At 41.9% G+C, this 19,956-nt stretch overlaps 1 non-coding gene across 1 annotated transcript; it reads left to right on the top strand.

Moving 5' to 3' along the window:
- Positions 1-1,931: 1,931 nt before the first annotated feature.
- Positions 1,932-2,036, top strand: LOC146061801 (U6 spliceosomal RNA). Its single transcript, XR_014471253.1, has one exon. It is a non-coding gene; the product is annotated as a U6 spliceosomal RNA (small nuclear RNA).
- The last annotated feature ends 17,920 nt before the right edge of the window (positions 2,037-19,956 follow it).

The following is a 19,956-nucleotide window of genomic DNA, read 5'->3' as shown; positions in this document are numbered from 1 at the left end:
AGAAGTGGGAACTATATATCAAAAGTCTTGACCAGACTACACAAGAGCGCATACAAAAGCTCTTTGAATCTACCTCCTGGTACCTCTTACGGCAAATTGCCGGATGATGGAGAAAACTGAAGAGTCTCTGCAGGGGAATGGGTGAAGAGACATGAGACACAGAGTAACGAAACCCAAACATTGAATATCTGTCCCCCCCCCCTTCCTCCCTACATCTTCCCACCCCCCCTTTTTTCCCTCTTTGTTGTCTAAGTGAGATGAGTGTAGATATAAATGTAATAGTTAATTTGTTGGTTGTTGCTGATATCAATGGTATAGCCGCTTGAGCTCAATAACTGAGATACCTAAGTCTGGAAGAACACTCTCTTCAAAATGGAACTTCGAACCCCACCCTGTATACCACAAATACTGACTGTCGAGACTTATAGGAATAGATGAGTCAACACTGAATCTCAGACTAGTAATGAACATAATACCAGGCTCTTTATCTTTCAATTCATGTTAACCTTATAACACAAATATAGTTTGTTGGTAATCGTTTATATTATAGTGATTAGACATTAGAGACATACTAATTCGATATATGTTAAAGAGGAAATAGAGACACAGATAACGATCGATCTCTCGCACCCTATGAAGACAACGCCAATGTTTAAGAAAAGTACAATACATGTAACATATGCTCATCAGTACTGTATACTGTTTATTTTATTATGCAAAATAAAAATTGTTTTACAAAAAAAAAAAAAAGAATGTTGAAAGTATGCTTCTCTATGAATACAATGAAATGTCAGGTTCACGTTTTATTTATTATTTTAATGGTGAATTTTTCAACTGTGACACAGCTACAGTGCTGCAGCGCACATCACATCACTGGTGACTCTGACATAGTAGCCCTGCCCACAGTCCTTACAATACAGCCCAGGGGTCTTCACTGATGATTTTGCAGACACTGACACAGTTATAGAGAGTGCTGCAGCCCACAGCCCTAGTTCACTGATGACACTGAATGTATGTGACTCAGTGGGGGAAATTTACTAACCTCCCAGAATATGGCAGATTCTGGGTATGAATTAATATGACTGGCATTGGCTGTATTTTGGGGAAAATATGATTATGGGAATAGGCAAATGTAATAATCTGTCATATTTCCTTGTTTTTTATTCCCGATGGCATAGCCGGTCGTATCCATACCTATTCATATTTGGCGGCTGTATTTACAATACGGCTGCCAAATACGAACAAAGCGGCAGCATCGCACGGATCATTCAGATCCATGTAATGCTGCCCTGTGTAAAAAAATTTTAGAAAAAAATAATTAATTAAAAAAGATCAAAGAGCCAGGCCTGGTTTTAGAAAATCAGGGGCCAAATAAGTTGGGGGTCCTCAGGATTTCTAAAACCAAAACCAGACTCAAGGGCAAGTCCTGGTTCACAAAATATGGGGAACAAAAGGAATAGAGGTTGCCCGTATTTTGACCACCAGCACTAGGGCCAAACAGCCAGCAGGACAATGCCACAGCCAGGGGAAACCTTTTATACAAGTTTCCCCAGCCAAAGCATTATACCCCCTGACTGGTCAGCACAGGCAGGGACCCTGGGGCCCAGAGCGGTAGTCAATGGACTGATTTGTGGTGTAAAAATAGATTAAAAGATTGTGTTTTGTTGCGGAACAACCACAAGTCCCAGCAAGCAGGGCATTAAAGGGCCCCCTGGTACTAGTAGTTCTACAACAAAACAAATTGTAAAAAAACGACACACACATAAGAGAAATAAAACTTTAATACATACTACACTATCATTCATGCAATACTCACCGATGGATTCCACTTTTGGCCTGTCCTCTTCTCCAGTAGAATCCCATCAGTACCTGTGAAAGGAAATTTTACTCAATGAGGTCTCCGACGTAGATTGCATCCTCTTTTGTCCATAGTAGGCATCGAGAGCACATATACTAAAATTGGAACGATACAGAGAAGATTAGCATGGCCTCTGTGCAAGGATGACACACAAAATTGTGAAGCATTCCATATTTTTACTTGGTTTCACACATGGAAGGCACTCAGTACAGTGAGTGAGATCAGCAAAAGCAGCCATAGCCTCCTCTACAACATCTAAACAAACGCAAAATGTCTTACTCAGCCTAGACGCAGAAAAAGCTTTCAACAAGATTACAGGGGGAACATTTATACAGCGTTTTAGAACACAGAGAATTTGGATCGAGGTTGATTAATATCATACACTTTTTCTACACCAATCCAACTACAAAACTGATAATCAATAATTTACTTGGGGACATAGTAAATCTTTACAGAGGCACACACCAAGGTTGTCCTCTGTCACCTCTATTATTTAATTTATCCTTAGACCCATTCATTCGCATTCTTGAAAACCAATTTTCCAAGGTATAAAAATTGAATACAAATCACTTAAAATTTTGGCCTTTGCTGATGATCTCTTGCTCTTTTTTTGGAACCCGGCAGACAGTTTGAGTGCAGTGTTTTCCAAGATAAAACAATTTGGCTCTATTTCTGGATTTTCCATGAATATCCAAAAGTCAACAGCTTTATCTCTTTCAACACAAACACGTCCAACCTGGGCACAATCCCTTAATCTAACTTGGGCAACCACTAGTATACCCTACCTCAGAATTCAATTTCCTAAAAACTTACCATTATTATACTCACTCAATGTTTCCAAAATTGTATCTAAGGTCATTTCAGATCTGAGGGAATGGCACGATTTACAACTTTCCTTTCTAGGCCGAGCCCATCTCATAAAAACGATCTCATTTCCCAAATTACTGTACCCCCGTCCAGCTCCTACGCGATGAGAATCAACTCAATAGCGCATTCCGCAGGTTTATATGGTCAGATAAAATCCTAAAATGAGTCTTAAAATCCCCCCCAAAAAAAGGAGGTATAAATTTTCCGCACTTAGCACTTTATAATCAAGCTGCGATATGCCGATATATCAAAGATTGGCTAACCTCCTCTAATTATTACGCAAACTCCGAATTGGAACAACATCTTATTCCGGTACTTGTTTCCTAGCAGGGTGCTCAGTACAAGTACCCTTATTAATAATATACATCTTTCAGCCTTCCTTCATATGGACAAAAAAAGATATACTGTACCTCCCATAGCATTAGAAAATCCACTGTTAACCTCCACCAAATCAATCTGGTTTAAAATCCGGAAAAACTGGAAACTAAATTCCCTAAAATCATTATTTCTTCCACTTTGGCCGAATCCCTCTTTTCAAGATGGAAAATGACAATTCCCTTTTCGCTTGTGGTCTCATAAAGGCTTATCTTCCATCAGATGCATAACAAATATTGACTCCCACAAACCCCTCACCATCAGGAAATCAATACTTCAACAGTGGATTTCCCCACATCCACCTTCTTTACAAATCTTTGAAGAAAAACTTTGTTTTATCTTTAAAATGTCCTGGATTGAAGCCTCACTGGCAAAATCAACCCAGATTCAAAATCTTTTTTAGCATATGGGACAATTATATACAATCTTAACCTCCTGACACAATACACCAGGTACAACTTTGTTTTCCCCGACTACGAAATACCAACTTATTCACAAAAATGTATACCCTAAATAATATAGATCAATACCACCAATATCACCTGCTTTCTCCATGCTCTCCACCAACTTTAGTTGGGGTGTGTAACCTACAGAGGTTCAGCGCAAACCAATACCCCCCATACCAAATTCTTTCTCTTCCCTCTACTACCCTTCACTCACTTATTTTTACCTGTTCTATATTGCCCCTTCCCCTTTCTATTTTCTAATTTTCTAATCTCACAAACCGTTAATATATGACTCCTCAAGATAAACAGATTCAAATCATCACATCACAATCACAATTATAATTGATTGTATGTTCTGTTTATTCATTTATTAGAAAAATGATAAAATGTCAAATCCGCTTTAAATGGATACAAGACAACTGTTCATCTATTGTTCCCATGTTGCTTTATTTATCTTCATAATTGGATTTCTTCGACAACGTTATTTGTACCAACTGCGAGCTCATCCACTTGTTGGGAATTTCTCATCCACAAAGACTTTACACTTGGATAGTACCAAATTAGCCTAATTTACCTCCATTTATTCCTCGTTGGTCTATTGTATACAATATGTCTTTGTAATCCATGGTTTGTTTACTTATATGTACATTATGATCTTTAATAAAAATGTATGGATATAAAAAAACAAAAAGAAAACGCACACCCGAACCATTTTGCGTGAGAAGTCATATGTGTTTGTTTACATTTACGGCTCCTCCACCAAACTGGGAGATTGGCCCGCTACCAGCCAATCAGGAGTGGCATCTGGGGGACCTCTGCTCCAGATTGGCTGGGGCGGGCCAATCCCCCAGTTCGGAGAAAGAGCTGTAAAAATAAGCAATCAGTTACGGTTTCTGCCGAGCGATGGTCCGCGATATGCGTTTTCTTGTTTTAACACATGGGATGCCTACTACGGATCGAAGAATATGCGAACTACGCCAGAGGCCTCGGTAAGTATACAGTAATTTCATTTCACAGGTACCAACTTGGATATCTACTGGAGAAGAGGACGGCCAATGTTGGAATCCATAGATGAGTATTGTATGAATGATTGTAGTATGTTGTAGTATGTAAAGTTTTTTTTTTCTCTTTTGTCTATTTGTTTTGATGTAGAATTACAAGTTCTAGTGGGCCCTTTAATGCCCTGCATGCGGGACTTGTGGTTCTCCAAGTTCCTGCATGCATGACAGGCTTGCTGGTACTTGTAGTTCCACAACAAAACACAATAGTTTCATCTATTTTTAGACCACAAATCAGCCCGGAGCCCACCGCCCTGGGGCACCGGGACATCACTGGGCTTCAGCCCAGACATGGATTATCCTAGAGGGGGGACCCCTTTATTGGGGGTCTCCACTCCCCCAAGGTCCCTGCCCACGCTGACCAGTCAGGGGGTATAATACTTTGGCCTTGGGAACTTGTATAAAAAGTTTCCCCTGGCTGTGGCATTACCCTGCTGGCTGTTTGGGCCCAGTGCTGGTTGTCAAAATATGGAGGGCCCCTGTTTATTTTTGTTCCCCATATTTTGGAAACCAGGACCAGCCCTTGAGCCTGGTCTTGGTTCCCAAAAAATGGGGGACAAAAATGAATGATCTGTTAGCCATTAATCACAGTAGCAGTAGCCCTTAATAATCACACTATAGTTGATCCCACACTATCTCCTTGTGTGAAATGGCACATAATCTTTTATAGAATCCAAAATATGCAACATCTGAAGATGACATTTTGCCTTATTTTGATTATTCAAGCCTGGTGGGAAAAAACAGAAGCTTGGAATTACTTAGAACCACCAAATATTTTAATTCCCCCCAAAATGTGCATATGCATGGATATATGCATTCTTGGTACATCGACACTGCAGTAATGTTTATATATTTTATATGTTTTATATGTAAATTAAACAGATGTACACTCAAATGTTCTCCTTTCCTTTTTTGTCATGGAGTAATCAGTATTATTGCGTCGTATGTTATGTAGCTTTTTTGTGTTTACAATATTCTTGTAAACGCTATTAAAACAATGTTAGCTTAGTGGTGTTGTTTATTTCCTCTAGGGGCAAAAATTGTGCTCTTCTACCCACAGTGCTGAGATAATAATAAGGATTATAATAAAAGAATGAGATTAATAATGCAACAGTTCTAAAAGCTTGCTGGACATGCATTTGTCTTATGTCTAAAATATGCATAAGATGTAAAGCAATTCAGTGTTTCATAATCCTTGCACTGATATTATATGAGTGGTCTTAGAACTAATATATACTAATAGGAGGTCCTGCTGCATGGCTAGAAAATTCACTATTTTCATGTTAATACTGTACTTCTCTTTACTTCTGAGTTATGCCTACAATACACTGAATGATAAACAAAATGCCATAAAACGGTTCTTCACATTTGATTTTCCAAACAAATTAATTTGACCAGTCTCCCAGCAGCAGATATCAAACTGCTGAAAGGTATTGGAAAGTGACAAAACATTTTATTCTTTGTGCGTGATGGGTGCCAAAATGGCTCGTTGCCAAAAGTTGACGCTTGGGCATGCCGGTGTTTGTTGAACCAATAGCAATTTGCCCAGGCACAATAATAATTGCATTGTACTAGAGGAAAAAGTAAATAAAGACAGATGCAGGTTTAATTAAAGCTCTCTTTTTAAAACAATGACACCCAAGACTCATCTTATTTTTACTCAATGGTTACTCTGTATGGGTAGAGCCCTAGTGCTATTGGCTGCCTGGAATCACAACGGGGTTAATCCCACACTGCAGATCTCCCTTTTGTATTTCCACCAGCCTGTCTGGCAACGCCTATTACCAGCTACCCTAAAATCAGACCCCCCCCCCCCCCCCCACACACACATGTTAGTCAGTCAGCCATATATGTATGGAAGGGGTTAATATAGACGAGAAACATCAAATAAATTCCTAGAGCACACAAAATACATGATTATAGTAATGCAATGACCAAGCTTACGTATATTCGCAAACATATCTTAAAGCAACCCGCCATGGCACGGCATCTCTGCTTTAGTGGCCCTATGGTACATAATAATAGCACCTAGTTGACATCCTCCAATGTGGCACTACACGGCAGTGCTGCAGAGAGGTCTGTTGGACACTGGTAAAATGTTGGGGGTGTGGCCTAATCATGGGATGCAGTCTATGGTCACCTCCCGTGATAAGGCCACACCCCCTGGGGAAATATTAATAAAACTCTGTGTGCAGCCGTGCTTGAGGAGCAGCAGCCTCTTCGCAGTACAGCAAACTACAGCATGTGCTGTGCTGACAGTATGAGAGCTCATGGTGCTGCTGCTGTTATCCTGGAGGGGGAGAGGTGAGTCGGACCAGTGACACCACACGGCCCCCCATTAGGCTCTGTTAGTTAGTACCCACTCCCCCCCTCTTGCCAGCAATGCTACATGGACAAGCATATCCTCCAACTACTAATGCAACTCATACCTCCTAGAACATTCATTCAAATAATGATACTTTCCTAATTCAATATATTGGTCCGTTACAGGTAAAATTCTGATTGTTGACACCCATCTCATGTGACGTGCATGTTTTTCCTTTAGATACTGTACAATGTTTACCTGCTCTTAATTCATCATCTTTGACAGAAATCTAGGTGCACATACCCAAATCAAGAGACACAGAATCCCCAAAGAGTATATTGATTCATTCTATATATATAAATATATAAAATTAAGAGAAGTTGTCTGGCACATTAATATAAAGACAAAGAGCAGATTATGGTCTTCTAGCTCAATGTATCCGTCAGACATGAATGCATTGTGTAGTTTACAACAAATGTCTTTGTCTAAAACTGCATCTTAAATAAAGGAAAGGGTTATGCATGCTACAATAACAATGAAAATCTGCATACCACACAAATCAGTGAATGCCTTTGACAGTAAGCTTTCAAGCCAATATTCAACAAACAACTTTATTCAGTACATTTCAATTACTGCTTATTGTTATAGTCTATAGTTAGCATACCACATTAACATGCCTATATTTGTATTCCCAGTATTGCTGAGTTATTCAATTTAGAGTAAAATACTATCCAGGCTGAATACTTTTAATAATTTTGTTTACATTTCATTGGTGCACTGTCACCTAGCAATCATATACCTCTGCCAAAATGTTTTCATTGACCTATGATTATTTATGAAGTCTTATTCACTTACCACTTCTCCAAACTATAAATTAATGGGGCCTACTCCGTTCTGAATAGCGAAAATCCAGTGGCGTAGCTACGTTTTGGGCGCCCCCCCGCCGTTAGGGGGGGCGCCCCCCCGTCGCTGCCCCGCCAAGCACCCCTACCCCGCCGCCCATGCAAACCCCCCTCTCAATCCCCCACAGCCTTACCTATCGCGCTGGTCCCGGCGGCTCCGTTCTTCTGCTGAGGACCACCAGAAAATGGCCGCCCCCATACAGCAAACAGTTTCAGAGAACTGTGTGCTATATGGGGGCGGCCATTTTGTGGTGGTCCTCAGCAGAGGAACGGAGCCGCCGGGACCAGCGTGATAGGTAAGTCTGCGGGGGATTGAGGGGGGGTTTAACTATAGCACCGCAGCCCCCGACGCCCCCACATGCACAGCGCCCCCCCCCCGCAGTGGCGGGGGCTGCGGTGCTATAGTTATGCCGCTGCGAAAATCACCTCAAATAAGGATTTTTGCTATTCTGTGCATACACAAGGCCTTGAGTAATGACAGGGTGGCAACAAGGCATTAGTTGGGCGGTGGCGCGGCGCTTGGTGGGTGCAGTCCGGACAACAGATACTTGGGCTGCCTTGCCATGTGCATGCTAGAGACAGCAGTTGTAGGTTGCGTTTTTGCAAATCTACAACTGTTGCTGAATACAGGGCCATCTTAACAGCCTTATGGGCCCATAGAGATGAAACATTATGACATTATTATGAATTTTTTTATTATAAATCAAGTGTTCAAACCAAAGATTTGCGAAAGCCTCATAACGGCGTACGATTAAAGGACTTTTATTTAAAAGCTGATTGATAGTCTGTTGCAATGTATCTATATATATCTATATATATCTATCTCTCTCTCTCTCTCTCTCTATATATATATATATATATATATATATATATATATATATATATATAATCATGTAAACAAATGCAGAAAACCAGAAGTCCAAAGCACCTGAACAGACCAGCACATCCAATACTTCAAACGATGAAATAAGAATAGGATTTAATAAAGGGTCATGATACTCATCACATAGGCGGACAGCAGCTATCTTTTATCCACATATCCAAAGTGGTAGCAGCACAGAATTGTCCCATCCATGAGTAGCTCCCTGACGGGCCGTTTCGGCGATCCAACTCCTTTTTCAAAGGGTAACCACGTACTGCGATATGGGCTGGCATAAAGACCCTATGGAGGAGATGATGGGTCTCCCGGGTGGCGAAATCATAGATTTATGAATCTTGGGTAATATATAGATGAGGGGAATCCGTGGATATTCCTGTGTTAGGAACTCGGAAATCCCCTCATCTATCCACCCATTAGTTAATCCCAGGCCAATGATGGAATCAATTTCAATCTTATATTTAGAGGTTGGGTCAAAACACAGTTTTTTATAACATGTAGCATCCATGAGCTGCCTTTGGACCTCTTCGATATATTTATCGCGGTCCAACACCACTATCCCCCCGTCTTTGTCGGCGGGGCGGATAATGATGGCCTTGTTATCACGTAGTGATCCCAGGGCCAACATTTGTTCACGTGAGAGGTTGGATCTCTGGATCCTAGCTTTCTTGGCAGTGCTTCATTGCGTACAAGGCGCATAAATGTGTCTATGGACGCATTGTTACAGGGGGGATCGAAAGTAGAGCGAACTCTGAAGGGACTAATAACATTGTCAGACGTGTTGGACTTGTGTCTGGCAAAGTGGTCCTTCAACCTGAGTTGACGGTGAAAACGATATAGTTCAGTCTCACAATCAAAGATTTTTTGTCTGTAAGTTGGGACAAAAGTGAGGCCTTTATTCAATACCTCCACCTCAGGTCCCGTGAGCTGATAAGTAGACAGGTTAAAGACCATTATTTCCCCCTCCCCTTTCTGCTTTTGTTTTTTTTCTGTGTTTTGAGCCACCCCTTCTGCAAGGTTTTTTCCTCTTGGCCTGGTACGTGTCGATGTGCCCTCTCCTAAAAAAGATGCCTTAGCACCCTTGGATAATTGTTCTGTTTCACTTTGAGAGGAATCAACATCAGTAAACTCAGCATCATCTCTCCTCCTATTGCCAAACCCACCTCTCCAGTTCCTACGAATTGGTTGACCTGAAAGCCAGGGATAGACCTTGGCATCCCTATAATCTTCTTTTACTTTCCTATATTTACTTTTTTTGAAGATAAGCAGTTCTGATTTAAATTTGGATACTGCATCTTCCAGCTTGACAAGCCACTCACCCCCAGCATCATCATTTAAGCAGGTGATACTAGTGCTCTCGCACTGATCAATCTCCTGTTGTACCGAAATGATATCTTTATTAACTTGTTGTATGACAAGTATCATTAAATCCTTGCTGCACTGATTTAGAATCTGGCACCACTGGGTGCAGAATTCTTTATTTGACCGGCCCAATGTTGGCTGATTCCTCACCCGGAACCCACGGGGTATCAGATTGTCCTTGTGATACTGGGACAACGTAAGTCCATGTAGTTCCAGTTCAATCAATCTTTTTTTACGTAATTTAAGAAGATCAGCATATATTTCTCCAGGGGTATCTTGGTCAAAGGCTAGTGCAGCCGTATCATTAAACAGGATTTTAGAAATGTCCTTGTCTGTAAATCTCTTAGTGCCCGTAATATCTTCCATATTATGACCACTGTGTATGGTGGTATTATACAGTGGAGCAATTAACGCTTGTAGAAAGCAAATAAGAACTAAACAAAAGTATATACAATAGGCAGGCAGGTGCATATCCAGATATCCAAATGGAAATATGTACATAGGTTGCTTGTAGGGAACGCACACCATTCCTTAATCGAATCTGAGTGCCAGGTCAGAAATAATGTATAATCATGTAAACAAATGCAGAAAACCAGAAGTCCAAAGCACCTGAACAGACCAGCACATCCAATACTTCAAACGATGAAATAAGAATAGGATTTAATAAAGGGTCATGATACTCATCACATAGGCGGACAGCAGCTATCTTTTATCCACATATCCAAAGTGGTAGCAGCACAGAATTGTCCCATCCATGAGTAGCTCCCTGACGGGCCGTTTCGGCGATCCAACGCCCTTTTCAAAGGGTACGATTAAAGGACTTTTATTTAAAAGCTGATTGATAGTCTGTTGCAATGTATCTATATATATCTATATATATCTATCTCTCTCTCTCTCTCTCTCTCTCTCTCTCTATATATATATATATATATATATATATATATATATATATATATATATATATATATATATACTTCGTGGGGTAGACACAGCACTCCAGACGCGTAGAATCTCAAAAGTATAAAGTTTTATTGAAGATGGCAACGTTTCAATGCGGATGCATTTTCGTCAGGCTCAATATACATTCGAACATACACAGATTAAATACCTAATCCAGGTGAGTCACGTGAGGGGGCAGGTGTTTAGGCACCGCCTCTCATGTGTGTGAGTGTGCTTACAGGTACTGGGTAAGCAGCAACACGCCCGTCCGGACGTGTGTTACTATCCCCTGTACGTGAACCATTGTCCCATGCTCAAATATACTGGTGGTCGACATAGTGCTGTAGACTTTTTGTGTTAACATGGATATCACATTAGTAAAATGTTAATAAAATATGGTGCAGATAATATAAGTATGACACAACAATAACAATGACAATGACAAAGAATTACAATATCAACAACAAACTATATAACAAAAAATCCACTGCACACTAATTGAAAAAGATGTGTCATAAAAATTGGTTTTATGTATAAATACTGTCAACTGACACTGTCCATCCGGCGTCAGCTGACAGGTGCAACAAAGGTGATATCAAAAAACATGTATACGTGTATCCCTTTTGGGGATAATAGGTGTAGGTGTAGCTACTAAGGGGTTACATCGGGGGGTAAAAATACAACCGCCAATAATGGTACTAATTCTTATTATATTACAGTAATACATTAATGCCCGAGTATTCGTTCAGCCCTTTGGGGGCAACAGTGCCCAGTCTGGCAATCCAACGTGCCTCGCACTTGAGCAACTGTTGTCCCCTATTGCCGCCCCGAATAGCTGCGGGAATGTGGTCTATCATACGATATTTGATCGTAGATAGATTATGTTGCGCTTGTAGGAAGTGTCTGGAGACCGGCTGGTCTGAGGACCCCTTGGATAGTGCTTTGCGTATCGATGACCTATGAGCCGTCATCCGTTCCTTGAACGGTCTTTCAGTCTTTCCTATGTAGGAAAGACCGCAAGGACAAATTATTTGGTATACTGTGTATGGCGTATTACAAGTCAGCAAATGTCTGATAGTTATAGGTTTTCCTGTATGTGGGTGGTTAAATGTGGATCCCGGGATCAAAAAGCTACAAGTAATGCAGACACATCTGATACATCCCACCCTATTGGAAGGTCTAGCAGTGGTAAACATCGATGCGTCTGACTTAACTAATATGTCCCTGATATTTTTGGACCTTTTAAAGCTAGGTAATAGTGAGGTATGTGACAGACCTAATGCCGGATCAGCCTGGACCAATGGCCAATGTTTGCGTACAATCTGTGTGGCCATCAGGCTATGGCTATTATACGTGGTTACCCAAGGTAGCCTTATATTGGGTGCTTCCTCTGTTTTTTTAGAATGTAATAGGACCTCTCGGTCTATGGCTAGCACTTTAGCCTTGGTGGCTTCCAATTCTTTGATGGGGTAACCCCGTTGGGAAAACCGGGCTACCATCTTGTCCATCTGATCTGTGGCTTTTATGGGGTCTGACTCAATCCTCTTGACTCTTAACTATATATATATATATATATATACACAACCTCACTCCCGGCACTCTGTTGCCCCTCACTCGGGGTGTCCTGCCCTGGTGCCCTCCGTGGTGGATTATCCACTTGTATAACCTCCTCGTCGGGGGCGGCACTCAGGGACTCCAAACGCTTGTACTTGGTGAAAAGCTTTAATCTACGTTTCGGAGGTCTAGCCCCCTTCATCAGAATACAACAAGTGGATACACTGCACACATTAAATACACTTACCCCATGCGTCTCCTCCCCTGTCCTCCGTGGCTGGCATCCTACCCAGCGTGCTCCGGCCCCGACTTCCTCTACGGCGCGTCACTTCCGGCTGCTACGTCAGAGCCGGCACCCGGCTGTTGCCATGGCTACCATGGGCTTCAGGGACGCACCTGGGGACAACCTGTGGATGTAGAACATATAAATATACAAAACCGCTATTGCGTACACTAAACATGTTTAAACCACTAAAATATTGTGTTATGAGGTTATCAGAAACAAGGTGCATTACAAAACTTCGTGCATGGATGACTGTGTCTGTATGCACAGAATTCTATTTTACTTAAAGTGACAGTGCTTACTAAAAAAACATGAAAAAATACCCTTTGCATGTTGGCATAAAGCCAAGCAAAAGGCTATAAAAATACATTGAAAAAACATATACACCCACATCTCAATAGACATGGGCTTAGACAGACTAACACTAGCAACCAGTATATTCAAAATAGATGACTTTAAATATTAGGTCCGAGAAGTAACTCTGGACCGTGACACCAGCCTTCGCTGTATGCTCATAGATCATATTCCGCCCCCTGTGAAGGAGGGTGATCGATATTCCATTCTCAAGAAAAGAGAAGCTAGATGGATTTTTGATCTAGACACATTGGGGGAAATTTACTAAGATGAATTCATAGAAAAAAATTGTATTTTCATAGGAAAATATGTGGTTTTTTTTTGTCGTATTAATATTTTTGGCATTTACTATCCCAAAAATAAGAATTTTCGTATTCGTATTGATGGGACATTTGTATTGATAGAATACGACAGAAATCACTATTTAAAAGAATGGTGATTCCTGATTTACTAAGGGGCCGTATTGAAAATTGGCATAAAACGGCCGCGAATGGCTGGCCAAATACGTCAGGAAATACACTTCATTTTCCAGTCGTATTTGACTTTAGCCTGCATGGATCAGTCAGATCCATGCAGGCTTCCATGTAAAAATAAATAAAATAACGGCGTGGGGTACCCCCCCCCCCCCCCCCCCCCCCCCCCCCGCAGCTGTAACCAGCTGGGGAAAAAAATCAGGAAACCCGGCAAATAGGGGTTCCCCGTTTTTTTTTTTTAAACTAGCTCCAGCACCGGGGCTGGTTCCCAAAATACGGGGGACAAAATGACTAGGTGTCCCCCGTATTCTAAGAACCAGCCCCAGGCCAAACCAGCCAGCAGGGTAATGACACAGCCGGGGGACACTTATTATATAAGGTCCCACAGTCAAAACATCACACTACTGACCAGTCAGCCTGGCCAGAGGCCCTGGGGGAGTGGGGACCCCCTCAATAAAGGGGTCCCCCCCTCCAGGACCTACCTGACCAGGCTGAAGCCTGGTGCTGTTCCTGGTGACCCTGGGCTGTGGTCACCGGGCTGATGAACTTGTGTAAAAAAACAAACAAAAAACTATTGTTTAATACTCTGGAACTATGAGTCCCAGCAAGCCTCCCCTGCAAGCTGGGGAGCCAACCTTCTTGGCTTCTGATTGGCCACTAGGAGAGGCGGAAGATGAAAGGAGAGGCCGGAGGAGAGGCGCGGAAGATGAAACATCTGCGTATCTCCTCAGTCCGTCACAGGTACCGGCCGGAATAGTCTGGTGTTTGTTATTTTCTGAAGACCTGGACTACGTCAGAATGAAGAGGACAGATTTTCGCCGGAGGACCTTGGTGAGTTGGATTTCCCCCCTTTGGATTTCTTCGGATCCTGGAGTCCCGGACTCTGCAGCCCTGGAGCCCCGGACCCAGGAACCAAGGCCCCAGACCCCAGACTCTGCAGTCCCGGACCTAAGGCCCTGGAGCACTGGACCCAGGGACCTACCTACGGTTTCAAGATAGGTAAGTATCAGTATGTGTAAGTTTTATTTTTCATGTGTCAGTGTGTGTGTTTATTTGACTATTTTTAGTACTGTGGCACTACAGGTGCCAGCAGGCCCTTTAATGCACCACATACTGGGACTTGTGGTTCTCCAAGTCCCAGCTTCCGGGGGAGACTTGCTGGGACTCATAGTTCCACAGTATTAAACAATAGTTTATTAATTTTTTTTACACAAGTTCATCAGCCCGGTGACCACAGTCCAGGGTCACCGGGGACAGCACCAAGCTTCAAGTCCTGGAGGGGAAGACCCCTTTATTGGGGGGTCCCCACTCCCCCAGGGCCCCTTGCCAGGCTGACTGGTCAGTAGGGTGATGTTTTGGCCGTGGGACCTTATATAATAAGTTTCCCCTGGCTGTGACATTACCCTGCTGGCTGGTTTGGCCTGGGGCTGGTTCTTAAAATACGGGGGACCCCTAGTCATTTTGTCCCCCCGCACTTTGGGAACCAGCCATGGCCCTGGAGCCTGGGGCTGGTTTTAAAAAACCGGGGAACCCCTATTTGCCGGGTTTCCTGATTTTTTTTAAATACCAGCCCTGGTTCTTTCAGCCTGGTGCTGGTTACGGCTGTGGGGGGAACCCCACATTGTTTTTTTAATTTATTATTATTTTTTTTCTATTTTTTTTACACAATGCAGCTTGCACGGATCTGATTATCCATGTAGACTGGCTATACGAATTCCTATCAGCAGCCGCTAATACGAATGGATACGCCATCGGAGGGTTACAAAGCAGTTGTATTTGACTGCTTTGTAAATTACCTTCTGGAACACGAATTTGCATATGGCTGAAAAAGTCATATGCAGTTGTATTCATTTGTATTAAGAATACGAAATTTCGTATTCTCAGTAAATTTCCCTCATTATCTCCATGAGGACTTGAGTACAATCCTTTGTCCATCTTTTTAAGATGATATTGAGTGCCTCTTCCCTTTCCCTTTTTTTTTCTTAGTTTTTTTATTGAGTTGTGGGCAGTTCATTTTTTTCACCTTTTCATTGTTTCCATTTTTTAATGTATTTGTTCATATTGATGCTGATTATTACCTTCGATTAATGTTGACTATTGAGAGTATGAGTTTTGATCTTTCCTCTCTATGTATCTATATGTTGGGTGTCGCATTATTAATCTGGTATATGAAAGTTGATTATGAGAGACTTTTGTTGATCTTCTATACCGAAGTATTGACCTAATACGCGATCCACCATGGTATCCCATATTCTATCTAGGTATACTGATTGTATATTTTGCTGTTTAAATTTATATTTTGTTTTTGATATGGTTTATTAGAGAAACCAGTTGTTATGTACTGGATTTTGAAACACTTTATTTCACATAGGCCCTTATTCTGATCTCGGCGGTACGGCCCGCGTGCGGCCGTACCGCCGATGTTTTCACTCTGCACATGCGCAGAGGTCACTCTGCGCATGTGCAGGCGAAATCGCCGCACAAAAAATGTATACGCCGCAAAGGGGGCGTATAGGGGCGTGAGGGGCTTAATAGCCTCATTACCCTATGCATACGCCCAGCGTTTCATGGGCGATCCCATGCAAACGCGGGGCGTATGCATGGTAATGAGGCTATGACGCCAGTGATGGGGGCGGAAAGCTGACATCGCCGGATGTCAGCTCTCCGCCCCCATACAAGCTTTCACACGGACGATTGTCCGTGTGGTCTAAGCTTGCGGGAGCTGGTGGAGCGTGCGGCCCTGCCTTCGATGGTCGCCGACCATCGAATGCAGGGGGCAGCTCCCACCATGGTGGAGGCGTACGCCCCACCATTTTCATGCGGATCGCCAGCCGTCCGCGTACGGACGGCCGTGGCGATCCGTATTGTAGGCGGGGATTGGTTTGTGCGGCCGGAGCAACGTATGCGGCTCCGGCCGCACAGATCAGAATAAGGGCCATAGTTTGTAATGACACATAGACACATTATTTGTTCGAAAAAATTCCTAAAATTTTAAAAAAGTGATTTTTTTAAAATAAAAAAACACATATTATAACAATACTAAATAATCTTGAAAAATGTTTACATTTTTTTTAGTAGCATATGAAGTGACTAACTCTATGACTATTGAAACGCAAAAGAGTAACAATAAGTTTGGTCATACAATTGGTTTATTCGATCATGATTGAATTACATATTGAATTTGTTGTATATATTTATTTTTTATTTTATTATTTTTATAAGCGTGTTTTGTAAATTTTGTTTATGTATGTTGTGTAGTTCACTTAAGGTCTATAGCAGGGCTGGGCAACTGCGGCCCTCCAGATGTTGATTAACTACACATTCCATCATGCCTTGCATCAGTTTCAGCATGGCCACATAGCAAAACTAATGCAAAGCATCCTGGGATGTGTAATTCATCAACATCTGGAGGGCCACAATTGCCCAGCCCTGGTCTATAGGGTATATTTAGGCCAGTAATTTCCTGCACTTCCTGAACTTTGGAACGCATCCCAAGATAGCCGCCGGCGGAACACATGGGATTATTTCGTTCCCGTTCAAACATTCGCCCACTGACAAGTATGTGAGTTCATGTAAATACCCACATGTGTGCCTCAGTGATTATTACAAACTGTTGTTTCTAGGCGCAATGGAATGCACTCCACTGCTATCATTGTGCAGGTGGAATGCATATGTCACTTCCGCCCGGTCAGCTGGAGCGCATTGCGCATTTCCAGTTTGGCAGCGGCAATTTGGTTTTATTTTAATATTATATTTTGATACTAAATGTTTACTTATTTGATATGCCCTAACTATAGGCTACCTTTACAATTAAAGTACATGTGTTATATTATTGAATTTGCTACAAATTAACCAGAGTGGTGAAGACAAGGGGTGATGATGTCACTTCCTGTCTATGGGTATATAAGTCGACCCGGTGGGGCAGATCAGATGTATCCTCTCAGGAGGATGGATGCCAGGATGCCTGTCTGATGTTGTTCATTACAAGGTTGTACATTTTCCTGATGATGGTCTTTCCTAAGACCGAAAAATCACGTTACATCGGATAAATCGTTGAGACCTTATCTTCTTTGGTGAGTGCCCTTCCTACCCACGATATACTCTGATGTTCAGTCATCTCTTGGAACACCCCGATTTTTATTGGATAACATTTGAGTGTGGATCCTTTGGATATATTTATATGTACGTACATATTATGTACACATGAAAGATGCACACTCTTCATCAATAATAAGGGGGGCGTGCGGGGTCAGAGGCTATTGTACACACAGTTCAATCAGAGGAGAGGCATCACTGCTACCAGTGACAGAGGGGACCAGCACACCCATAGAAAGTGCCACAAATTTATTGTTCAGACTTGATAATGCGCCATCTGCAGAGAGCGTAAGCAGGGATCCACCTCCCACCACAGGTATTGGTGCGGCTGCTGTCCTCTCCCAGCAGACACCCAGGAATGATCTGCAGACATCCCAAAGACTGCGGGGCGGGCATCGATGTCCGCCGCCAACTGCTACCAAAGTGGTGGGTGCCCAGGGTACTAGGGGTACAAGGTGCGATGGGGGGGGGCAGGCCTTGCTGACAGGTGTGGTTGGCTTTGGGCCCCTAGCATTTTGGGGCCCTTCAAGCCCATTCCTTAAGACAGCCCTGACCGAATAACCCCCCCATGTCCACTGTTTCGCTTTGCTTTGATATTTTATTTAATAAATTAACTATTTTCCTAAAGCTTGATCCAAACCCACATGCTTCCCTGCTTTTTACAAATGGAATCTGCTGCTGTCCTTAGTGACCAATAAGATATCATTACTCTGACTTCTCTAGTCTACTATAAATTGCTACTTAATTTGTTGCTAAAGGTCACAACACATCTTTGCTGTTTTGTCCATATTACTAAACAAGCCAAATAGCGGTCTATGGCTATTACCAACATTGCCGGCCTTGTACACCTGCTTGCTACATTAACCAGAGCTAATAAAACTCACAGTATATTAGTTTGTTAACAAATAAATATATGTCATGAGTAGAAATGGCCCACAAAGAGTATATTAAAAGTTTTGGATTTGTGTCTCATAAAAAAATATTAAAAGCAGTAACGGAATATGCTGCACTATATATGAAACTGTTAATAAAATAAAATAAATATATAAGAAACTGTAAATAAATGTTTGCTTTCTGTTCTGCTTAGAAATTTTAATTTACATTTGCTAGTGCAAGTATAACTATGCTCTATGACTATCCAATATCCAAGTCTTATTTCGGTACATAACTCCTGCATTTGTTATGTTTAGAAATTACTATTGTAAGCAATATGTTTCCTATACAGGGTTTGGGTATGAAGTCCCAGCAGTTAGTATCCTGACAGAGGAATCCCGATGCTCAAAATCCCGATGATCCCAGGAAAGTATTTTACCCATACTTGCCTATACTCCGGCAAGTGTTGGGAGACTCGTGATTTTGGGCCAGTTCCCGCACCCTGTTGAGATTTTATGGGGAATTGGGGGTCTGTGAGTAGGGGGGCGGGGCACAATGGAACAAATGTACATCAGTAAGCCCTGCCCCTTGCTCCCTGTCTCCTCTCTGGGCTTCTCCCAGAGAGAAGACAGTAAGGAAGGAAACTGTGATTTTTAACTCCACCCCTAACCTTCTACACTCCCACAGTCAAATCCACTAGCCTTCCCCACCCCCACAGCCTAACCCTAACCCCCATATAGGGCCTAACCCCTGTACTTACCCTTGGATGCGCCTGGATTCTAACAGTCGGGATCCCGCTTTCTGTATTATGATTGCATCCCTTATACAGTATATCAGTTGCTCTTTAAATAATGGGTCACTGAGGCATTGGGTTTGCATGGGTTTACTCTGTGTGCTCCACTTTTCTCTCAAAAGCCTAACATATATGAATAGGTTAATTGGATTCTGTAAGATAAGGATCATACAACTCATCAGAGATTATTATTTTATACTACTCAGTATTTAAAGCTCTGAAAACTGTAACAGTAAACTATTCCATTCCACAAATCCAAATTTTAAATATTTAAATGTAAGCATCTGTAATTGTTATTTATTTTTGTGTGCTTATACACAAGTTTAAATTGCTCATAAAATGTCATTTTAAATGTGGAAAGATATGTTTATATACCATAAGTAATCTACAATTTACAACTAAAGTAAAATAATTGCACCATGGGTAATTATGCATTTAGTGCTTTCAGTAAGAAAAATGTGTATAGAAATTAACCTTTTATAATTACATTCTAGAAATAAACAGGTTTTGAATATTAGTTAGAAATAAAAACAATACCAACC

The sequence above is a fragment of the Crinia signifera genome, chromosome 2, assembly GCF_055691185.1.
Source record: "Crinia signifera chromosome 2, ASM5569118v1, whole genome shotgun sequence".
Taxonomy (NCBI): Eukaryota; Metazoa; Chordata; class Amphibia; order Anura; family Myobatrachidae; genus Crinia; species Crinia signifera.
Note: the sequence above shows the minus strand (reverse complement) of the source record. Positions and strands in the feature narration are given on the sequence as shown.